This window comes from Saccopteryx leptura, chromosome 1 (genome assembly GCF_036850995.1).
Source record: "Saccopteryx leptura isolate mSacLep1 chromosome 1, mSacLep1_pri_phased_curated, whole genome shotgun sequence".
Lineage (NCBI taxonomy): Eukaryota > Metazoa > Chordata > Mammalia > Chiroptera > Emballonuridae > Saccopteryx > Saccopteryx leptura.
In genome coordinates, this window is record NC_089503.1 from 113,309,616 (window position 1) to 113,333,760 (window position 24,145).

Consider the following 24,145-nt stretch of genomic DNA (forward strand, 5'->3'; position numbering starts at 1 on the left):
GCTTCTAGTTTCAGAAACTATAAATAAAGAGGCTGTCAACATTTATGTGCAGGATTTGTATAGATATAAGTTTTTAACTTCTTTGAGTAAATACCAAGCAGCTCAGTTTCTCGACTGTATGATATAGTATGCTTAGTTTTGTAAGAAATAGTCAAGATGCCCTCCAAAATGGCTATAACATTTGCCATCCCACCAGAAATTTTATGAAAGTTCAGATTTCAATACATCATCATTAGCATTTTGTGTAAAAATTTTTTATTTTTGGCTATTCTAATAGGTTTGTAGTGGTACCTCACTGATTTCGTTTGCATTTCCCTGATGAAAGGTGACATGGAACACCATTTCATGTTTATTTGCCATATTTTAAACATTTTTATTAGAAGAAAACATTAAATATATTTACATATACATGCTCCTAAAAAGCCTTAAAAATATAGTAGAAAATGGTAAACTGACCAGGTGGTGTTACAGTAGATAGAACATTGACCTGGGATAATAGAATTGATGCTTCTCCCTCCCTTCTCCCTTCCTGTCTCTCTTGCTAAAAAAGAAAAAACTCTTCCAATAATTGGAGCTTAGGATTTGTCAATTTACAATGAAGTAAAATTTATTTAAATAAAATGAAATGTTATCCATTCAACAGGCTAATATATTGAAACTATTCTGTATAGTCTAATTTATAGGTAAAAAGTTATTCTCAAAATCTGGCTGTAAATTGCTAAAATCTATTGAAGGCAACCTGGTAATTCCTCTTCCATCCTAGGAGAAATACTTTGTCACTCAAATATAAGTTTTTTCATAAAAATCAACCAACTTTAAAGACATACACTTGAACAAGAGCCGACAACCCAAGTTGTGAATAGGAATGGGAGAAACAAGGGTATTTTAACAATTTTTTTTATCAGTTACAGCATCACTGAAATTGTTTATATTTGTGCTACAGTCACTACACTGGTGTTTAAAATTATGAAATAGAAATAGAAATACAGAGTGAAGAAAGTCCATTTGCAATAAATGCCGTATCTACTTATGTAATAAAATAAATGAAAACAGTTTGAATGATTACCAAGGGTTAATAATTAAATCAATCCATACAAAGAGCTCTTCATTTACATCAACACCAAATTAATCTGTTATGGTACTGTCATAAAACTGTAAAAACTCATTAAAATATGGGTTATTTATTTATTTATTTTGACAGAGACAGAGTTTGAGAGAGGAACAGATAGAGACAGAAAGGGAGAGAGATGAGAAGCATCAATTCTTTGTTGCGGCAATTTAGTTGTTCATTGATTGCTTTCTCATATGTGCCTTGATCGGGGTTTGGGGGACTACAGCAGAGCAAGTGACCCTTTGCTCCGGCCAGCAACTTCGAGTTCAAGCCAGCAACCTTGGGCTTCAAGCCAGTGAACTTTGGGCTCAAACCAGTGACCATGAGGTTATGTCTATGATCCCAAGCTCAAACCAGAGACCCCATGGTCAACCTGGTGAGCCTGTGCTCAAGTCAGTGACCGTGGTGTTTTGAACTTTGGTCCTCTGCTTCCTAGTTCGATCCTCTATCGATTGTGCCACTCCTGGTCTGGGTATGGGTAAATTATTTTCAATCAGACATTCCACAATTACAAAATGTCCTGTTTACTGTAGATAAGATAATAATGTCCTCTATGAATTCTTGATAAACAAAAACTGAGAGTAGTTAACAGAACTTCAGTGGAAATAATAATAGGCCTGGGAAAACAGCTATAGTGATTCTTGGTGAAATATAGTATTCTTGACTTTATTTCCACTTCTGAAGTCTTTAGCATTTTTTTTTTGCAAGCCTAAACACTGACCAGCAATTGTAAATGCCCTGTTTTTTTGCTGTAAATCAGAAGTTTCCTATTTATATTATTATATAAAAATAGAATTCTTAGGATAGTGTCATAAATAGCCTTCAAATAATATACTTATTTAAAACATATTCTGAAATAACAGCAAAAAAGCTAAAAATTTTACCGTAAAATTTTAGGTACACTAATTTATAATATAGTCACTATGTTCTTTATTAAAACACTTTCATAATATGATACGGCTGTTTGGTAGTTTAATGTAAAAGAAAGCTTATTAATTATATTATTTTGATTTGATAAACAGATGTTTTCTTTATGGTAAACTGCATTTTAATATGATAATACAGAAAGCAAAGAAAAGTATATTTCAAGGTAAGCCTTTATTACCAGAAGATTCTGCCTAAATCATTCTTATAATTTTTAAATAAGTGGTTTTACCTTTAAAAGTCACTCATTATACAAATATTTGCATAGTTCTTATGTATCATTATCAACTTATAAAATTGTCTACAGTATATATTTGAATAGGTCATTAATTCAACATCTTATCACAATTATCAAGTACTACATGGACAGAGTCACAAATCATAAGATATATCAAACTAGTTAGTGGAAATGAAATTAAAGGGATTGAGAAATATCCAATAAATAGTAACATGCTATTATATTAAATGTTTCCACATATCATTGCATTTTAGTTATTGTCCTAAAAAAAGATACTATGGAAGAAGATATTTCTGTTAAATCTCTTTATCCTGATACATTTTGAAAGTCACAAAAAAAAATCAAAGAATTTTTAAATACCAAAAAAGATATGCAATTTGATTTAGAATTAGCATGCAACTGTTGAAAATATCTAGAAGATACATACACAAAGGTATAGAAAGCTATTACTACTGAGAAGGAAACAAATTTCTAAAAACACCATCTAGTCCTAGGTCACATGAGAATTTCAGTAGTTCTTGGTTTAGTAGTCATATATCCAACTTCTTGGTTGAACTCTATTACTTTTTATAAAAATGTTTTCTCATAGCTCCTATGAAAATAAATAATCACAAATATAATGAGATATTATGTATTACTTTTTTATTTTTTAAGTAAATGAGAAGTGGGGAGGCAGAGAGACAGACTTCCACATGTGCCCTGACTGGGATCCACCTGTCAAGCCACCTAGGGGTGATGCTCTGTCCATCTGTGGGCCATTACTCAGCAACCAAGATATTTTAATGCCTGAAGTAAGGCCATGAAGCTATCCTTACAGGGCCAACTTTGCTCAAATCAATTGAGCCATGGTTGCAGAAAGGAGAGAGAGATAAAGAGAGAGAGAGAGAGAGAAGGGGGTGAGCTAGGAGTGGAGAAGCAGATGGTCACTTCTCCTGTGTGTGCTGATCAGAAATCGAACCTGGGACTTCCACATGCCAAGCCAATGCTCTACCACTGAGCCAACTGGCCAGGGTGGTATTACTTTTTAATAATTATATATTATGTATTGCTTATTTATTTTTTTATAATGATCTTCTGTTATAGGGATATTCAAACCACTATCCAATGGCTTTATTAGCATGAGTATTTTGGGAACTTGTTGTTAAGAGGAATATTTCTAATATTCTGCAGTTACCCACACCCATACTTAATTCAGACCATAAAACTGTTTAAGACAAAACAAAACTTCACTAATTGAAGCTTTGTCATTTCTAACTTTACCACATATATTCAACTATATACAGTATAACAACTCTTTGACCTCAACCCATTTCTAACTTTACCACATATATTCAACTATATACAGTATAACAACTCTTTGACCTCAAGGTATATTTCACTTTATTCGTATTTCTACTATATTTCTCTAATCCTGTAGTGTTTTCTGTCCATCATTTCAGTATTTCTTTTACTGATACCTAAATTTTACCCACTCCCTCTTTTTCTTATAATTCAGTATTGATGCAAAAAGTAACACATAAACCTTGGTGCTTTCTCCTATAACCTTGATATAGGTACATTTAAATTGCCCTACATTGATTTTGGTAATTATTACCACTGTGTTTATCTTGTTAGGCTATTTTTTTCAATTTTTATGGTAATTTTTAAAATGCCTTTTATGTTTAAATGACTTTTAATTTCTTAGATCTCTACTCTTAATGACAACACATGACCTCAAAAAAAAAATATATATATATATATATAAGTCTTCAGGAAAAAAAATCTTGCAAAACTATTTGTTTTCAATCACACAATTCCCATTACATTTGAACTCACCTTACTCTTTATACTCCTCTTATTAAGAAAGAGCTAACCTCTACCAGCAATTTGGATCCTACTCTTTCTTACACTTCAGAAAATTTACATTAATGCTGTTCAGTAAGCCTTGTCAGGAATTGTACTATTACTCTTATTTTTCATAAATTGTAACATATTTTTTACTTCTCAATTTTTATTATTTTAGTTTCTTGTATTTATATGTTGAGTTGTTTTGACAAGATATCTGCTAAAATATTAAATAGAAGCATTAAAAATAATACTTAATTTGTCTTTCTGTATTAAATAAGAATGGTTGCAATATTCACCAAGAAAATGTAAACTGGTATAATGAGCATGCATGCATCTAACATCAGAGCATCAGAGCTCTAATATACAATATATAAAGTATCATCAAGGACAAAGACATGACTTGGAGTAGGGGGAGGTTGAACACACAATACGTTGTACAGAGATGTGTTGTACAACTGGGCAACCGAAACCAGTATAGTTATGTTAACCAGTGTTACCTCATAAAATTCAATTAAAAAAACAAAATATCATTTCCCATTTAGTTGGCTGTCTGTTTATTTTGATATCAGTTTCTCTTGCTGAGCAAAAACTTTTTATTCTGATGTAGTCCCATTCATTTATCTTTGCCTTCACTTCTCTTGCCATTGGAGTCAAGTTCATAAAATGTTCTTTAAAACCCAGGTCCATGATTTTAGTACCTATGTCTTCTTCTATGTACTTTATTGTTTCAGGTCTTATATTTAGGTCTTTGATCCATTTTGAATTAATTTTAGTACACTGGGACAGGCTGTAGTCGAGTTTCATTCTTTTGCATGTGGCTTTCCAGTTTTCCCAACACCATTTGTTGAAGAGGCTTTCTTTTCTCCATTGTGTGTTGTTGGCCCCTTTATCAAAGATTATTTGACCATATATATGTGGTTTTATTTCTGGGCTTTCTATTCTGTTCCATTGGTCTGAGTGTCTATTTTTCTGCCAATACCATGCTGTTTTGATTATAGTGGCCCTATAATATAGTTTAAAGTCAGGTATTGTAATGCCCCCAGCTTCATTCTTTTTCCTTAGGATTGTTTTGGCTATTCGGGGTTTTTTATAGTTCCATATAAATCTGATGATTTTTTGTTCCATTTCTTTAAAAAATCTCATAGGAATTTTGATGGGAATTGCATTAAATTTATATATTGCTTTGGGTAATATGGCCATTTTAATTATATTTATTCTTCCTATCCAAGAACAAGGAATATTTTTCCATCTCATTGTGTCTTTTTCTATTTCTCTTAATAATGCCTTGTAGTTTTTGTTATATAGGTCCTTTACATTCTTTGTTATGTTTATTCCTAGGTATTTTATTTTTTTTGTTGCAATCGTGAAAGGGATTATTTTTTTGAGTTCGTTTCCAAAACCTCAGAAACACTGATACGTAAAGACACATGTAGCCCCATGTTCATTGCAGCACTGTTCACAGTGGCCTAGACATGGAAACAACCAAAAAGCCCTTCAATAGAAGACTGGATAAAGAAGATGTGGCACATATACACTATGGAATACTACTCAGCCATAAGAAATGATGACATCAGATCATTTACAGCAAAATGGTGGGATCTTGATAACATTATACGGAGTGAAATAAGTAAATCAGAAAAAAACAAGAACTACATGATTCCATACATTGGTGGAACATAAAAACGAGACTAAGAGACATGGACAAGTTGGTGGTTACCAGGGGTGGGGGGAGGGAGGACATGGGAGGGAGAGAGTTGGGGGAGGGGGAGGGGCACAGAGAACTAGATAGAGGGAGGCGGAGGACAATCTGACTTTGGGCGAGGGGTATGCAAAATAATTTAATGACAAAATAACCTAGACATGTTTTCTTTGAATATATGTACCCTGATTTATTAATGTCATCCCATTATCATTAATAAAAATTTATTAAAAAAAAAGTAAAATATATAAGCAAATTTTGACATAATTCAAAGGATAAAAGGTTTTAATAATACCTGAAGACTTCCATAATTGACTTCCAATAACACACAGAAGACAGAAAAGCAACAAGGAAATAGATGCCTTAGATAACACTCTGAATCAATTATAACTTACAGATATATACAAAACAAGAGGAGAGTATACATTTTCCCCAGTGCACATGAAACATTATCCAGCATAGAGCATATGTTAGGCCACAAAGCAAGTGTTAATATTCTCAAAACACCAATTTAGATTGCTGCTATTGAAAAAAAAATACAAAAACAAAACAAAAGTTAACAAGTATGTCAAAAATGTAGAGAAACTAGAATGTTTGCATACGGTTGATGGGAATGGAACTAGTTTAGCCACTGTAGAAAATGGTATAGCAGTTTCTCAAAACAATGAACAGAAAATTACCAAATGGTCCAAGTATTTCATGTCTAGGTAATATATAAAAGGAAAGCTGGAATTCAAACAGAGATATTTTTCAGCAATGTTTATAGCAGCATTTTCTAAAACCTAAGTGTCTATTGATAAATGAGTAGATAACCAAGATGTGATAAATATGTAATAAATATGTACTATGGACTATCATACAAACTTTAAAAGAAGTGAAATTCTTATAAGTGCTACAACAAAGATGAAATTTGAAAATATGAAAATATTATGCTAAGTGAAATAAGCCAGACAAATAAGGACAACTAGTATATGACTCAACTTATGTGACATACCTATAAATTTTTAAGCAGTAGAATATAGGTGAGGAGGAGTTCAGAGAGGAGGTGCTAGGGAAGTATTATTTAATCATTACAGAAATTCAGTTTTGGGTGAAAAATATTCTGCAGATATATGGTCATGGCAGTTGCACAATAATATGAAAGTACTTAATTCCACAGAAATGTAAACTTAAATGCTTTAAATGATTACATTTATGTATTTTTCACCACAAAAAAACAACAGAAAAAAATTTCTAACCATTTATGTTTACCGTCCATATGTCCATGGGTTAGTTGGGCTCCTCTTTTGATCTGAGCTGAGCTCAGTCAAGATTGTTTGTACATCTGTGTTCATGTGTAGGTAAAATAGGTGATTTGGTTTATATTCTCATACGTGTGATGTTTGTTTGGATAGCCAGGCTCATTTCACTGTATTTTATGTTATCTCTCATTTTCAAGTAAGCTAGTTTGGGCCTTCCTCACAATAGAGATAGGGGTCCAAAAGAAAATGGAAAATGTGAAAACTTTGGCCTGTAACTATTACATGATTTCCACCATATTCAGTATGTTAAAATAAGTCGTGGATAGTCCAGAATTGAAACATGACAGAATAGAATCTTCAAAATAACATTTCAAAGAGAAATATAAAAAGAGGTGTAAGGTTGCTCTGAATTTACCACAATAATAAACCATTTTTCAGTATTTTGCTAATATATGGCTTGGAAGTTTAGAAAATATTTTTAAAGATAATATTGTCCTACATTATAAACATGTACAATATGTAGGTAAATATATACTAAATAAACATTGTATTATAGTCTATAAATATGATATATTTATTATAGAATATATAATTATCTTATATATGAAGTATATAATTTTTACATTATCTGTCCTCACAGAAAACTTATAATGTGAGTTCTGTATAGTTAACGCTCAAAATCTATAACCATACCTATTTTTGGAGGGTGGGCAGAGACAGAGAGAGAGACAGAGAGAGAGAGACAGATAGGGACAGACAGACAGGTAGAAAGGGAGAGAGATGAGAAGCATCAATTCTTTGTTGCAGCATCTTAGTTGTTCATTGGTTGCTTTCTCATATGTGCCTTGATGTGGAGGGGCTCCGGCAGAACGAGTGACCCCTTACTCAAGCCATTGACCTCAGTGTCAAGATAGTGAGCTGTGCTCTAATCTGATGAGCCTGTGCTCAAGCTGGCGATCTCTGAGTTTGAATCTGAGTCCTCTGTATCCCAGTCCAATGCTCTATCTTCTGCACCACTTCCTGGTCAGGCTACCATGCCTATTTTTAACTCATTCTATTTTCCAGTTAACTCTAGTAGATAATATTAGAGAAGAATTGAGTATTAAGCTAAAAGAGAGTTAAGAAAATATGAACATATTATTTTGTTCACTTTTATGTAGTTTATGTAGTTTTTTTTTTCCCAATTAGTAAATAATGCTATTACAGAAAGTTATTTATCAGTTGTCAATTTGCCACTTCAAATAGGTTTCTCCACCTTTTGAATAGCATTTAAAAAGTATATAAATTTACAGCTGATATATAACCTGGTTTTTATTACAGTAGAACATCTTGCCATCAATCCACTTTTTCATTATTTTCAAGGAAAAACAGGAATGTCAGTAATATTTAGATTTTAACTCAGGTTATTTCTATCTAATTTTAAAAAGATTTTTTTCCTATACTTTGGAAATTGCAATTAGATAGGATACATATGTTAATGTCTCAATTTCATATATACTAACTCTGGTCAAAAGTTATGTTTTCAACTGCTCTATTCTCATAACACAAAGGCATCTGTTTCCCTCTTTAATGATATCAGAATCCATTGATTCTACAAACTTTTAACCTTCTCTTACATTATCATTTCTTCCATCCTTATTCAGATTTAACATATTTTTATTTATTTTTTTGTCTATCTTTTATCCAACATCTCAATCTTGCAGACTCCTCATTTTTCTGCTCTGTTTATACTTATTTTATTGTTTCCTGATCTTAAATATGTCCTGATCAAAAATATTATTTATATATCAGTGTCTTCCAATTTTATCTTTCAGTCTAGATGCTTTTCCTGCACACTATGCTTACATATATGTACACTTGACATTTCTATTTGTATGAATAATAGATATCCCAAAAACCTAACACATCCAAAACTGAACTTTTAAATTTTCATCCAAACTGGCTCCTTAAGTAACCATTCCCATCAGTGAATGATAACTCCAGCCTTCCATCTACCAAGGCCAAATGCCTTGGAGCCACTCATAACTCTTCATTTTTCCCCATAATCTATATACAATATATTAAGAAATATCACTGGTTCTGTCTTTACAACATATCTAGAATCAAATCACTTCTCCCTGCTAGCAGTGCATTACTACTGTGGGTCAAGACACCATCAACTCTGACTTGAGTTATTTCTATAGCTTCTTAACAGGTTTAATATAATCCTGTTATTACTTTCCTATAGTCCATTTTCAACAGAAAAATAAAAATGATTCTATTTAAATCAAAGTCATTTAGACTCCTGCATGACCTGGCTTCAACCTCCTTTTTCCTTTATTGTACTTGTCTTGGTTACTTTGTTTCAGCCTCATTGTTTTCCTTATTCCTTTGTTACACCAAAGCACACTGGCACCTTAGGGCTTGTACACTGGCTGCTCTGCCTGTCTGCAAAGATCTTTCCACAAATATGATGCTGATGACATCGTCACTTCTTTCAAGCCTTTGCTGAATGAATAATTGCATTACAAAGTACTAATTATATCATTTTATTTAAAATTCCAAGTTTCAACTGCTCCACCCACCTCAAATTTTTAGCTTTCCTAAATTCAATGCTCTATTATTTTTTCATAGAATATATTACCTTCTAAAATATTGCATAATTCATGTACTTTCTACAGCAAAAATGTAAATATAGTCAAGATTGTAATCTTTGTATCTTTTTATTTTTTACTTGTTCATTTGTTTTACTGATATAATCTGTACCAGGAACTTAGAACAATGTCTAAGCCAAAATTGTAGCTCAGATCTCGGAGGAGAGAGCACTGTCAAGCTGTTAACTATAGTACAATGTTGTATAGCAGGTCTCTAGAACTTACTTGGTTTACATAATTGAAACCTTATTCTCATTGATTTGCAATTTCAAACAATCAACAGAGTGAATAGTCAAGTTACAGAATGACAGAAAATATGTATAAACCATATTATCAGATAAGGAGCTAATTTCCAAAATGAATAAGAAACTCCAAAGCCTCAATAGAAAAAACAATAATAATAACCCGATTAAAAACTGGCCTAAAGTTTGAATAGTGATTCCTCCAAATAAAATGTAAAAATGGTATAGTGCTGTTGATGAGTTAAAGCAGATAGGAAAAGCACATAATCCCTCTCCCTTGCATTACTTTTGGGAATAGCATCAAATTGTAGAATATACAAAGATAAGTCTTAATGTGTTTGGAGTTGATATCTAATAGTGTAATTTTTAAAAAGTCTCAGCTAACCTAAAAGTCCAGCAATTTCAGCAACCAGAGAAAAATTACACAACAAAAACAGCTAGCTCACCGACTTTTATTAAAGAAATATATTAGCTGATTTATCTACACAGGCAAATGAAATAGAAGACAGGATAAACAAATGGGTCTATATCAAACTAAAAAGCTTTTGCACAGCCAAAGACAATATGAAGAGAATAAAAAGACAAACCACACAATGGAAGAACATATTTGACAATACATCTGATAAGGGGTTAATAACTAAAATTATAAAAAAAACTTGTAAAACTCAACACCAGGAAGACAATCCAATCAAAAAATGGGCACAAGAAATGAATAGACATTTCTTAAAAGAGGACATGCAGATGGCCAATAGACAGATGAAAAAATCTGTCAACATCACTAGTCATTAGAGAAATACAAATTAAAACCACAATGAGATATCACCTCACACCACTCTGAATGGCTCTCATTAACAAAACAACACGTGATAGGTGCTGGCGAGGATGTGGAGAAAGGGGAACCCTCCTGCACTGCTGGTAGGAATGCAGACTGGTGCAGCCACTGTGGAAAACAGTATGGAGATTCCTCAAAAAATTAGAAATGGAACTGCCCTTTGACTCAGCCATCCAACTTATAAGAATATATCCCAAGGACACTGTATCACCGACTAACCCCCCCCCTCCATGGTTATGGCAGCATTGTTCACAATAGCGAAGAACTGGAAACAGCCCAAGTGTCCTTCAGTAGACAAGTGAATTAAAGCTGTGGTTCATATATACAATGGAATACTACAGGGCTGTGAGGAAGAAGGAAATATTACCTTTTGAAACAACATGGATGAACCTGGAAACTATTATGTTGAATGAAATAAGCCAAGCAGAGAAAGAATAATATCGTACGTATGACCTCACTCATTTGAGGAATCCAAGGAACAATGTGAACTGAGGAATGGAATTAAACCTGAAGGGAAGAGGGGAGGGAGCTGTTGGGAGGGGGTAGGGGAGATGTTGGGGGGAATAATATAGGTGAGGGGGGATGCTTTTAGGGAGATACTAGAATCTTTGTAAACACAATAAATTAATTAATTAAAAAAATAAAAAAGAGCAGCAGTATGAGTAAAAATTGCTTTTGTGTAAATAGTATATAAATAATTTTTACTACAATAAGTAATTTTTAAATCTTAAAAAAATTAAGTCCAGTTATTATGTGCCATAAAGTTTAGTATTTAACCTAATTCCATTCTATCAATGCTGATTTTATATTACACATTTAGCTTGTGTTAAAATTCATTATAAAATTTGCTTTAAAATGTTATCATCTATGATTTTGAACTTTTTAACAATGTATTTATATTTAAGCACTTGGTCATAAATATTTAAATTAAGATCGGTTTCCATATCTGGCTGGCAAATCTTCATTCTTTCTACACCTTATTTAAATGGGTTTGACATTTACACATAATTTGTATTAAAAAATAATAAGAATCAAAACACACACACACATACACACACACACACACACACACACACACACACACACACATATATAATCCAGAATTGATGAGGTGTGCATCCTCAAACTACACTACAATTAGGTGTTTTTGTTATTCATATCTTTATTTAAGAAAATTAACTAATAAAGTCAGTAATTCCAATCTCTGAACTATATTTAGAAAAGCCCCCCCAAAATTTTATTTAAACCACTCTTAATTCAATTTTCCTGTTAAAATGTGGTCTTAAATTAAATATTATATACCTGAAAACTGGTAAGTTAAGTATGCTATAATGATAATTTCATATACACAATATCATATTATCATTATAATTACTTAGAACATGTCAGCCAAGGAAATGTTTATGATAAATCATATGAAAAAACAAATGACAAAAATACATTTTTAATACAATATTTCTTTGAAAGAAAAAAAGAATACATTGAACATACAAAATGCTTCATATGATAAAAATGACACAATTAATATATGGTTCACCATAATAGATAGAATAAGAGACAGATAGTGAGATAGAGGGGGGGGGTCTGTTAAGCTATTAACTGTGATTTATTTAATCTATCTGATCTTGTGGCAGATTGCTTGGGTTTAAATAAGGTGGTGTAAATAAATGCAAAGTCAATATCTAGAATTCACTTGCCTCTTTATAATTATTAAAATGTTTATTTTTCTTTATTTTGTAACTAGGTATATACTAATAGGTAATAATAATTTTATTTAATAGGTAATAATAATATTTATTTGTTAATCATAAAGTGTGTACTAAATATTTTAGCCACATAGGATAATTAAGCAAAGATATATTAAAATAAAAAAGTGGAAAATTTAATGTCCTGAAGAACTGTATGACTTGAATCAAAGAGTAAGAAATGGGATAACTAGAAGGATATATAAAATATCGTTGTCTAGTGTGAGCACAAGCAGAGGCATAACATGGTTACTTCTTAAAAGGCACATGGGGATGTTACTCTATTAATGTTTCTCAACTTGGGTACTAGGATCATTCAAAGCTAGATGATCCTTTGCTCTTTGGGGTGGGGAAAGGGTTGTCCTGCACATTATGAAATATTTAACCACATCCGTGGATTCTGGCCACAGACGACAGTACTTCCTACCACACAGGAGTTGTGGCAACCAAACACATTTCCAGACATTGCCAAACGTCCTTTGCAGACTTTGCAAAATCACAAATCACAGCTCTACCCTCAACCTGTTGAGAATCACTGTAGTAAATTAAAATGAATGTTTTTTACTAAGATTGAGAATACTCTATAATTAGTTTTTCTAAGATTGAGAATACTCTATAATTAGTTTGTGATATTTAAACAACAATTTTGAGCCTGAAAATTCTCATAACTTAGTTTTAGGTACCTTGATCTAAGGAAATAGTATTCTAGTTTACTTTTTATGAGACAAAATGAGATCTGATATGAAAGCTGGAAAAGAGATAATTTCCTACAGGAGGGCTATTCTTATATATCTAAATAAAATTGTTATTATTTGGGATTTTGCTTTTTTAATTCACACTATTAAATAAATGCATGTCATTTATCTGAAAGTGTAGATTATTATAAAGCCCTGAGTAAAAGAACATTTTTATGTTTTTATAAGTAAATATTACTATTATGACGGACTCAATTACTGTTTATGCAGGCAAAATAGTTTAAAGGTTATCAAAGATTGAATAGCTAATTGCTATACACACTACATGATAGATCCATTTATACATTATGAAGGAAAATCAGTCCCATACAATCTAACTCTACAGAAAAACAGAATAAACTGCTAACTTAAAAGATCAATTTTCTATCGATTATAATTTATCTTCTTTTGTTTTTACTATCTAATAATGTATGAGATTTGTAGATTATGAGCATGAGACTCATACCTTTGTAAATAAAGAAGCTAGTAATTTAAATGTTTTGTCTTGAATCCCAATAAAAGAAGATCTCATCTAACTAGAAGTTATGCCAAATAAAACCCTATTTTACTCTTTATTTGATCAGACAATAATTAACCACAAATTATGAGGAGTAATATTAGTGATACTACTAATATTCTTACATTTATAAGCTTAACCTTATCATTGTTATTTTATTTTTATAAGCTTAACCTTATTATTGTTATTTTATAGGATCAATGCATAGGGTTTTGTATTTCTAAATACTGGTCACAGACTTAAAACTTTATCTATTTGGGAAAAACAAAAATAAGCTATGAAGTTATATTGTTTAAAGTAAGTTAAGCTAATATTTGTCTTTGAAGTAATAAAACCTTTTTAACAATATTTGGTATTGAGAGAAATTCAGGTATCACTGATTGAAGTCTAGTAGAAAAAAAGAGTATTTAGATCACTGAAATAAAATTTACTTAAGTGAAAAGGTCTAAATTTATTACAGTCTATAATATTATGCTGTTATAGATCTCATTGAACGGGGATAAGTCTTGCCATACAAGAATCCATGGCTGAAAGTTTTCCCAAATTTAGCCTCACTATTATGTGTTGTGCCTTACTCTAGAGATTGATTATGAAGTCTAAACATATTTTGTACAAGTTAAAACATTTCAGATTTACTGAGAACTTGATTTATGGTCCAGAATATAGCTTCTTTGGTAAAATGTTCATGTTGCAGTTGTAAAAAATGTTAATTTTGCTATTATTGGTTGAAGTGCCCCATAAATGTTAATTAGGCCAAGTGGGTTGATGGCGTTGTTCAAGGCTTGTATATATTCACTGATTTCTCTTTGTACTGTCACTTATTTAGAGAAACATTCTAACTTATTTGCTTATATAAATAATTGTGATCTGTCTATTTTTATGATCCTAACAGTTTGGTTTGAAATTCTGTGTTTATAACTTTTAGGATAGTTATGTTCTCAGATGAACTGACACCTTGGTCATTATAAAATGATCTTCTTTATTGTTCATAAGATTCTTGCTCTAAAATTTCCTATCTCTGATACTAATAGCTGCTCCATCTTTCTTGCAATTAATATTAGCAAAGTATTTTTTGCCATCTTTAATTTTAAACTACTTGATTTCTTATAAGTTAAGCTTTATGCAAGCAGTATAGGTGTGGTTGTTACATTCTTATCCAATCCAAAAATCACTTTTTAACTTGGTGTACACATAATTTTTTATTTAATGTGATTTCTTACTATATGCTTGACTTTAAAACTACTACCATGTTCTTTGGTTTCTGTTCGTCCAATCTGTTTTTGTACTTTTTTTAATTTGTTCTGCTTCTTCTTTTATTGTTACTGAGTACTTTAATGGATCTGTCTTATTTTTTGTTGGATTATTAACTACAATTTCTTTAGTGTTACTTTTGTGTGTACTTCAGAGTTTATGGAATCATCACTGTTTTATTTTAGTCTAATTTAAAGCGATATATAGTGCTATATGTAAAAAGAAAAGCTCTCAAAGAGAATACACTCTCCACTCAGCCTTTAATGCTACTTTTGGTCACATATTCAACTAGTATACATGCATAGTATTACTTGTTATTTAAACAGTCCATTACTTCTAAAAAAGAGATTACTGTATATTAAAAGTCTTACATTTATCTAAATGTTAAGCTTTTCTTATGCTTTTCATTCTTTTGTATAGAGCCTACATTCCATCAGCTATGGCAAGTACAGCATTTCTTCTGAATGTTGAACCATCTTTAATGATTATTGTAGTTGAAGAATAAATTTTTTGTTTATTTTTTTACTTTAGTATGTACTGTAAAATGTTGTTCTACTCCCTTCTGTCTTGCATTGTTTTCAATAAAAAGTCTACTGTTATCCATATTTTGTTCATTTATATCAATGTCTCTTTTGCTGTAGCCCATTTAAAGATTTTCTTTTTATCACTATTTTTTACGCCATTTTGATTATGAAATAATTTTATGTCATTGTTCTCATGTTTCTCAAGTGCTTTGGGTTCAATGAGTATCTTATCTCATGTGTTTATAGCTTTCATACAATTTATCATATCTTCGGAAATTGTTTCTTCATCTAAGTAAATGATTTTACATAAAGCTAAGAGAATTTTCCAGAGCAGTAATAAATCTAATAATTCATTTTTCATCTTCCAGTGAGTCATCTTCACTAGCATTATAAACTCAATTTGGGTAGCAAGCTCCTACTAGTCAGTGTTTTATCTATTGTTTCCCACAGAAATTTGTTTGTCTCAGAAAGCTTATCAAGAAGAACTAAGCTGCAGTTTAGAAATCAGTATTCAGTGCAAAGAACTCTAAGACTGTTTCTTCACCTTGAGCATATGAGGTGACATAATTCACTCACCTAAAGGTTAGGCTTTGAACTTTCTTTTCAGCATTCAATATGCACTACTTCCCCACGACCCCCTTATTAATAGGCAATACAAGTCATAGTATCAGATCCCCAGGCTTACCGTCAATTCTCAAAAATTTCTATCCAATAGTAATAATTGTTACTGAAGGGCCTTGGAAAGCAATGTTTTTCTTTCAGCATCCTATCTTCCTATCCTCAGCACAAAACTGTTAAGAACTGTGAAGAGTATAAGTTTATATCCATCTTGAAAGCTGACACTTTAATTAATCACAGTATAATAAGGCTAGTTGAAGATCTTATAGGTTATGTACAAAAAAAAAAGTTTACTACACAAATAGCAGTGGCCATTGTATCAGCATTTTTACTGGTTCCCCAAGCCTCCATGCTGTAAGTGTTACATGAAGAAGGAAAGATGGCACCAGCAGGCACAGTGGATTGGATATAAAAGCTTAGGGAAGTTGAATCTTTTGAAATGGACAGTAAATACAGGTTGGGGCCCAAGGAGGTGTATAGTTGTGAGTACGTGAAATACAGAGTTTATTGTTATATTATTATTTATTATGTTTTCCATGTGAACAACTATAAACCTACCTTTGTTCCTCCCTTTATTCTTACTATTTGTTCCAGTATGAAACACTACCTGCAGTCTCTTCTCAAGAGAAGCTTCCTTGAAGACAGTACATAAGAAAGGGCAACCAGGCTGTCACCTCAAGACGTATGACAATATGAGAAAAAAATGGAGAAACATCTTCCAACATTAGTAAATCTTGAACCTCTATAAACTTATCTTCTTAATGTTTATGTTTCAATACCATGAAGTGTAAAACATGTCTTTTTTTATAGCTTCCATATATTTACCAAATATGTTGCATTTTAGCTTCCTAATACATGGAATAAAGTTATAAATCCTCTTTTAATATCTCTGTTACCAATTTTGTCATCTGTGTTAGTACAGATCAGTTTGATTTCACTGATTTTTTTCTCCTCATTATGAATTTTATCTACCTGTCTCTTTGCATGCCTGCTAAGTGTTATTGTGTGGAAACACTGTGAAACTTAACTTTATTGTATATTAATATTTTATATTTTTATAATTATTCTTAAGATTTTTTTTTATTCTCAGAACTTAGGTTAATTGGAAACACTGGTTCCTTCCAAGTCTTAATTTTAAAATGTATTAGGCCCAAAGCTTCATTTTGTCTAGAACTAGATTTCTGAACCACTTAGGCAAGGCCCTTTTTACTACTCTAATTAATGGTAATGCTACCTAAATTATGAAGTATTTCATTTTAGCTGTTGGCACTGTTTCTAGCCCTCTGTGTATTATGGGGATTATTCTAATTATTTTAGTTGGTTCTTTTCCCTTCCTCTGAGAGTTTCCTCAAATGCATGAACTGATCACATGCCCCTGAATATAGGAAGAGTTCTCAAAATAACCCTCAGCAGATGTCTGAAGTCTGTGCATGCATCTCTCTCTTCTCTGATACCCTGTCCTGTTTATTTTGGCTTCCATGGACTTGCAGCCCATCCCATAACCACAGGAAAATTGCCAGGCTTTACTGGATTTCTGTCCTTACTCTACATCTTAGAAAATTTCTTGAGTCAGTAAATGGAGGCATTTCTAGAGCTAACTTCATTTGCTTCTGATCTCTCAGGGATAGCTATCCTCCCATATTCTGATGTTCAGTATGTTAAGGAGTGTTATTCCATATATTTTCCGCACCCTTTTAGTTGTTTCTGGTGAGAAAGGTATATCTGACTTTTGTTAATTTATTGTGATCAAAAAGTAAAATTCTAACTTACCTTTCAAACATTTAAACATCCCTTTAATATAGCATAACATGTTTCCATCTCCATCAAACCATTTTTACCCATCAAAATTAGAATTAATCTTTCCCACCTCTAAGCATGTGTTACAGTTAGCATATAACTAGGGAAAACTTCATTATGATACTATTTAACTTATATGCCATTCTACAGTTTATTTGTTTTCTCCTCACATCTCAGTTATAAACTGTATGTTATGTGATGACAGGTGTTTTTCATGTCCTCACAATTTACATGTCGTAAATTATATATTAAAAAAAAGTGTTGTCAGATTTAATTAAATAGACTTATTCATAATCACTAATTAGAAAGTACAGAAACCAAACTTAGGCCTGCTGTAACAATAGCTGAATAATGAAGGAAAAAGTAAGAATAAAGTCAACAAAAACTTAAATGTGGAGCTCCATTGTCAGCCCACTCCAGCTTACACTATATTTTTATCTGTATTACATTTCTTACCTTCATTTTTCATATCCCTTATTTATAAAACAGAGACTAAAATATTTTATATTTTATAGGAATTTTGACTTTACTGAAGTAATGTGTACAATAGGCTTAGTCCAGTCTTGTCATAAAATTAATTTTGAATATATTTAAGTTACTATTAATAGGGTAATTTGAATATGAGTGGCAGAAAACAATAAGTGAAAATGGCTTAAAATTGGAAATTGGTTTTGTCAGATTATGTCAAATACAGAATTTAAGCAGCTCCAGAGTTGATTATTTCAAGGCCAGTTTTTTTTTTATATGTCCTATATTCTCCAGTAACAAATGGGCTTTCATACTCAGGTTTGTCCATTCATGTTCACAAATGGGTATCAGTTTCATTAGTCATGTTCATACACAACCACATTGAGTGACAGGGAAAAGAACATGTAATGTTCTTTTTTTCTCGTGTAATTTTGTTCTTTAACTGATACAGTATCTGTCAGAACATTGTTGTATTGTTACTCTTTTTTTCTCCAGGCATAAACTTGTGATGTTTATGGTTATTATATAATACAAATTTTGAAAAATATTATTTTTAAAAAGCCCTACAAAACCAACATATACAAATCAAATAAACTACATTGCTTTCATGTGACAGATAATATTTTGCTGAAGACCACTGTGATGTAGAACATGAATATGGTATTGGCTGTTAGTCTTTTTCTTTTTCTTTTTTTTATTCTTTTTTTTAATTATTATTAATTTTAATGGGGAAACATTGATAAATCAGGGTACATATATTCAGACAAAACATCTCTAGGTTATTTTGACACTTGATTATGCTGCATTCTCAACACCCAAAGTTCAATTGTCTTCCATCACCTTCTAATTGGTTTTCTTTGTGCCCCTTCCTTCCCCAACCTCCTCCCTCTCCTCCACCCCCCCATAACCACCACACTCTTGTCCATGTCTCTGAGACTCATTTTTATGTCCCACCTATGTATGGAATCTATAGTTCTTAGTTTTTTCTGATTTACTTATTTCACTCAGTATAATGTTATCAAGGTCCATCCATGTTATTGTAAATGATCCGATGTCATCATTTCTTATGGCTGAGTAGTATTCCATAGTATATATGTACCAAAGTTTTTTAATCCACTCGTCCACTGATGGACACTTGAGCTGTTTCCAGATCTTCGCTATTGTGAACAATGCTGCCATAAACATGAGGGTACATTTCCCCTTTTGAAAAAGTGCTATGGTGTTCCTGGGGTATATTCCTAAAAGTGGATTATCTGGGTCAAAAGGCAGTTTGATTTTTAATTTTTTGAGGAATTTCCATACTGTTTTCCACAGTGGCTGCACCAGTCTGCATTGCCACCAGCAGTGCAGGAGGGTTCCCCTTTCTCCACATCCTCGCCAGCACTTATTCTGTGTTGTTTTGTTGATGAGCGCCATTCTGACCGGTGTGAGGTGATATCTCATTGTGGTTTTAATTTGCATTTCTCTAATGATTAGTGATGTTGAGAATTTTTTCATATGCCTATTGGCCATCTGTATGTACTTTTTGGAGAAATGTCTATTCATTTCTTTCACCTTTTTCTGATTGGATTGTTTGTCTTCCTGGTGTTGAGTTTTACCAGTTCTTTAAAAATTTGGTTATTAACCCCTTAATCAGATGTATTGTCAAATATGTTCTCCCATTGTGTAGTTTGTCTTTTTATTCTGTTCTTATTGTCTTTAGCTGTGCAAAAGCTTTTTAGTTTGATATAGTCCCACTTGTTTATACTGTCTTTTATTTCACTTGCCCGTGGAGATAAATAGGCAAATATGTTGCTGCAAGAAATGTCAGAGAGCTTACTGTCTTTATTTTCTTCTAAGAATCTTATGGTTTTACAGCTTACATTTAAGCCTTTAATCCATTTTGAATTCATTTTTGTGCATGGTGTAAGTGGGTGGTCTAGTTTTATTTTTTGCAGGTAGCTGTCCAACACCGTTTGTTGAAAAGGCTATCTTTACTCCATTTTATGCTCTTAGCACCTTTGTCAAATATCAGCTGTCCATAAAGGTGTGGGTTTATTTCTGGGTTATCTGAACTGTTCCATTGATCTATATGCCTGTTCTTATGTCAGTACCAGGTTCTTTTGAGTACAATGGCCTTGTAGTATAACTTGATATCCAGAAGTGTGATACCTCTCACTTTATTCTTCCTTTTCAAGATTGCTGAGGCTATTCATGTTCTCTTTTGGTTCCATATAAATTTTTGGAATATGTGTTCTATATCTTTGAAGTACGTCATTGGTATTCTAATTGGTATTGCATTAAATTTAAAAATTGTTTTGGGTAATATAGACATTTTAATGTTTATTCTTCCTAACCATGAGCACAGTATATGCTCCCACTTGTTTGTATATTCCCTGATTTCTTTTATCAATGTTTTATAATTTATTCCTAGGTACTTTATTTTTTGGTTGCAATGTTAAAGGGGATTGATTCCTTAATTTCTCTTTCTGACAGTTCATTGTTAGTGTATAAAAATGCCTCTGGTTTCTGAGTATTAATTTTATATTCTGCCACCTTGCTGAATTCATTTATCAGGGCCAGTAATTTTCTGACTGAGACTTTAGGGTTTTCTATATACAATATCATATCATCTGCAAATATTGATAGTTTTACTTCTTCTTTTCCACTTTAGATGCCTTTTATTTCTTTTTCTTGTGTGATTGCTATGGCTAGGACTTCCAGAATTATGTTGAATAAGAGTGGTGAAAGAATGCACCCCTGCCTTGTTCCTGATCTTAAGGGGATCACTTTTCATTTTTTCCTATTAGGTATGATCTTGGCTGTGGGTTTGTCATAGAAGGCCTTTATCATGTTGAGGTATGTTCCCTGTATTCTCACTTTACTGAGAGTTTTGATCATGAATGAGTGCTGAATTTTATCAAATGCTTTTACTGCATCTATTGAAATTATCATGTGGTTTTTCTCCTTCCTTTTGTTTATGTGATGAATCATATTGATTGATTTGCGAATTTTGTACCAGCCTTGCCTCCCCAGAATAAATCCCACTTGATCATGGTTTATGATTTTTTTCCATATATTGTTGGATCTGGTTTGCTAATATTTTGTTGAGGATTTTAGCATCAAAATTCATCAGGGATATTGGCCTATAATTTTCTTTCTTTGTGTTGTCTTTGCCTGGTTTTGGAATCAAAATTATACTTGCTTCATAAAAGGAGCTTGGAAGTCTTCCTTCCTCTTGAATTTTTTGAAATACCTTGAGAAGGATATAAGTTAGTTCTTCTTTGAATATTTGGTAGAGTTCACTTGTGAAGCCATCAGGCCCAAAACTTTTCTTTTTTGGGAGTTTTTTGATAACTGTTTCAATCTCATTTTTTGTAATCAGTCTGTTTAGGTTTTCTGATTCTTCCAGATTGATTTTTGGAAGATTATATGTTTCAAGGAATTTGTCCATTTCATCTAGGTTGTCTAGTTTTTTGGCATACATTCTTCATAGTATTTTCTTACAATATTTTGTATTTCTGTTGTGTCAGTTGTTATTTCTCCACTATCATTTCTAATTTTATTTATTTGAGTCTTCTCTCATTTTTTCTTGGTGAGTCTGGTTAAAGGTTCATCGATCTTGCTTACTTTTTCAAAGAACCAGCTCCTGGTTTCACTGATCTTCTGTATTGTTTCTTTAGCCTCTATGTAATTTATTTCCGATGGCTTTAGGTGACCCCTGTGTTTTGGTCGTTCGACCCCCACCGGGGTCATGACCCACAGGTTGAGAACCACTGATCTAGTGTGTCCTTGAAGTCTTCTGTTTCTTTGTTAATTTTCTTTCTTGAGGATCTATCTAGTGATGTTAGTGAAGTATTGAAATCCCTACTATTATAGTATTGCTGTTGATCTCACCCTTTAAATCCATCAAAGTCTGCTTTCTAAATTTAGGTGTTCCTATATTCGGTGCATAGATATTTATAAAGGTTATATCTTTCTGTTGGATTGCTCCCTTTATCATTATGTAATGACCTTCTGTATCTCTTACTATAGTCTTTTTATTAAAGTCCATTTTGTCTGATATAAGTATTGCTACCCCAGCTTTTTTTTTTCATTTCTATTTGCATGAAATATTTTTTTTCATCCTTTTATCTTCAGGCTATGTGCATCTTTTGTTCTAAGGCATGTCTCTTGTAGACAGCATATGTATGGGTCCTGTTTTCTTATCCACGCAGCTACCCTATGTCTTTTGATCAGATTATTTAATCCATTTACATTTAAGGTAATTATTGATATGTAATTGTTTATTTCCATTTTATTCTTTAAAGATATATTCCTCTTTTGCTATTTTCTTTTTCCCATTTGATCTATTTAAAACAGGCCCTTAGCATTTCTTGCAGCATTGGTTTGGTTGTAGTGAATTCCTTGAGATTTTTTTTTTTTTTTGGTCTGGTAAGCTTTTTATTTCTCCTTCAATTTTAAATGATAGCCTTGCTGGATAAAGTAGTCTTGGTTGTAGGCTCTTGTTCTGCATTACTTTAAATATTTCCTGCCATTCCCTTCTGGCCTCAAGTGTTTCTGCTGATAAGTTGTAAGCTATCCTTATGGGGGCTCCTTTGTAGGTGATAGCCTTTTTTTTCTAGCAGCTTTTAATATTTTCTCTTTATCACTTATCTTTGATATTTTAATTATGATGTGTCTTCATGTAGATTTCTTTGAGTTTCTCTTTAATGGAGGTCTCTGTGCTTCTTGAACTGGTAAGATGTTTTCCTGTCTTAATTTAGGGAAGTTTTTAGCTATAATATGTTTGAACAATCTCTATCCCTTGTTCTTTCTCTTCTTCTTTAGGAATGCCTATGATGCGAATGTTATTTCTCATGTTGTCACTGAGCTCTCTTAGTGTTTCCTCAGACTTTTTGAGTCTCTTTTTTCTGCTCTGCTTCCTTGTCTTTATTTATCTTGTCCTCTAACTCGATTTGATTCTTAGCTTCATCCATCTTGCTTTTAATTCCTTCCATTGTGTTCTTCATTTCTGATATTGTATTTGTCATTTCTGACTGATTCTTTTTTATCATTTCAATATCTTTTTTTATATTTGCTATTGCTTTATTTAGGTTTGTAATGACCATCTATTTTTGTTCTAAGATCTTTGTGCATCCTAACAATTGTTATTTTAAACTCTGCATCTGGCAATTTGGTTATATCTGACTCATTCAGGTCCTTTTCTGGGGGTTTCTCTTGATTCATTTGTGTTGCATTCTCTGCCTTCTCATTTTGTCTGTGTAAAGGAAGGTTTTGGCCACTGGAGTCCACTAGGTGTAGCCTCTGTGTTCCCTAGTTGTGGTCAGTCTGCAGGCCTGCCACCCCCTCTGCTGCTGCTGCCTAAGGCATATGGGTATGGGGGTTGCCTGTGCCAGCTCACTGGGGTTGTGGCTGTGGTTTCTGCCTCTCCTTCATGGGTGAGGCTGTGATCACGTGTTTGGGTGTACAAGCCTTGGTGGCCTCAGCCTTTGCCCCGCCCCAACGGGTGGGGTTATGCAGTGCCCCAGCTGCAAGCCTTGGTCCTGAGGGCAGGGGAGAGCACCTTTGCTCAGCTGCGGGACTCTGCTTGATTCTGGGCTTTCACCCTGCCTATGCGAAGGAGACCACTCGCAGGACGGCTGCAAGCCTTGGCTCTATGGGCCAGGTGTGGCTGGGTGCCCTCGCTCAGTTACAGGAGGCCTGTTCTGGCTTTCACTCCATCCCTGCAAGGGGAGCTGGCTTGAACGTCAGGCCACAAACCT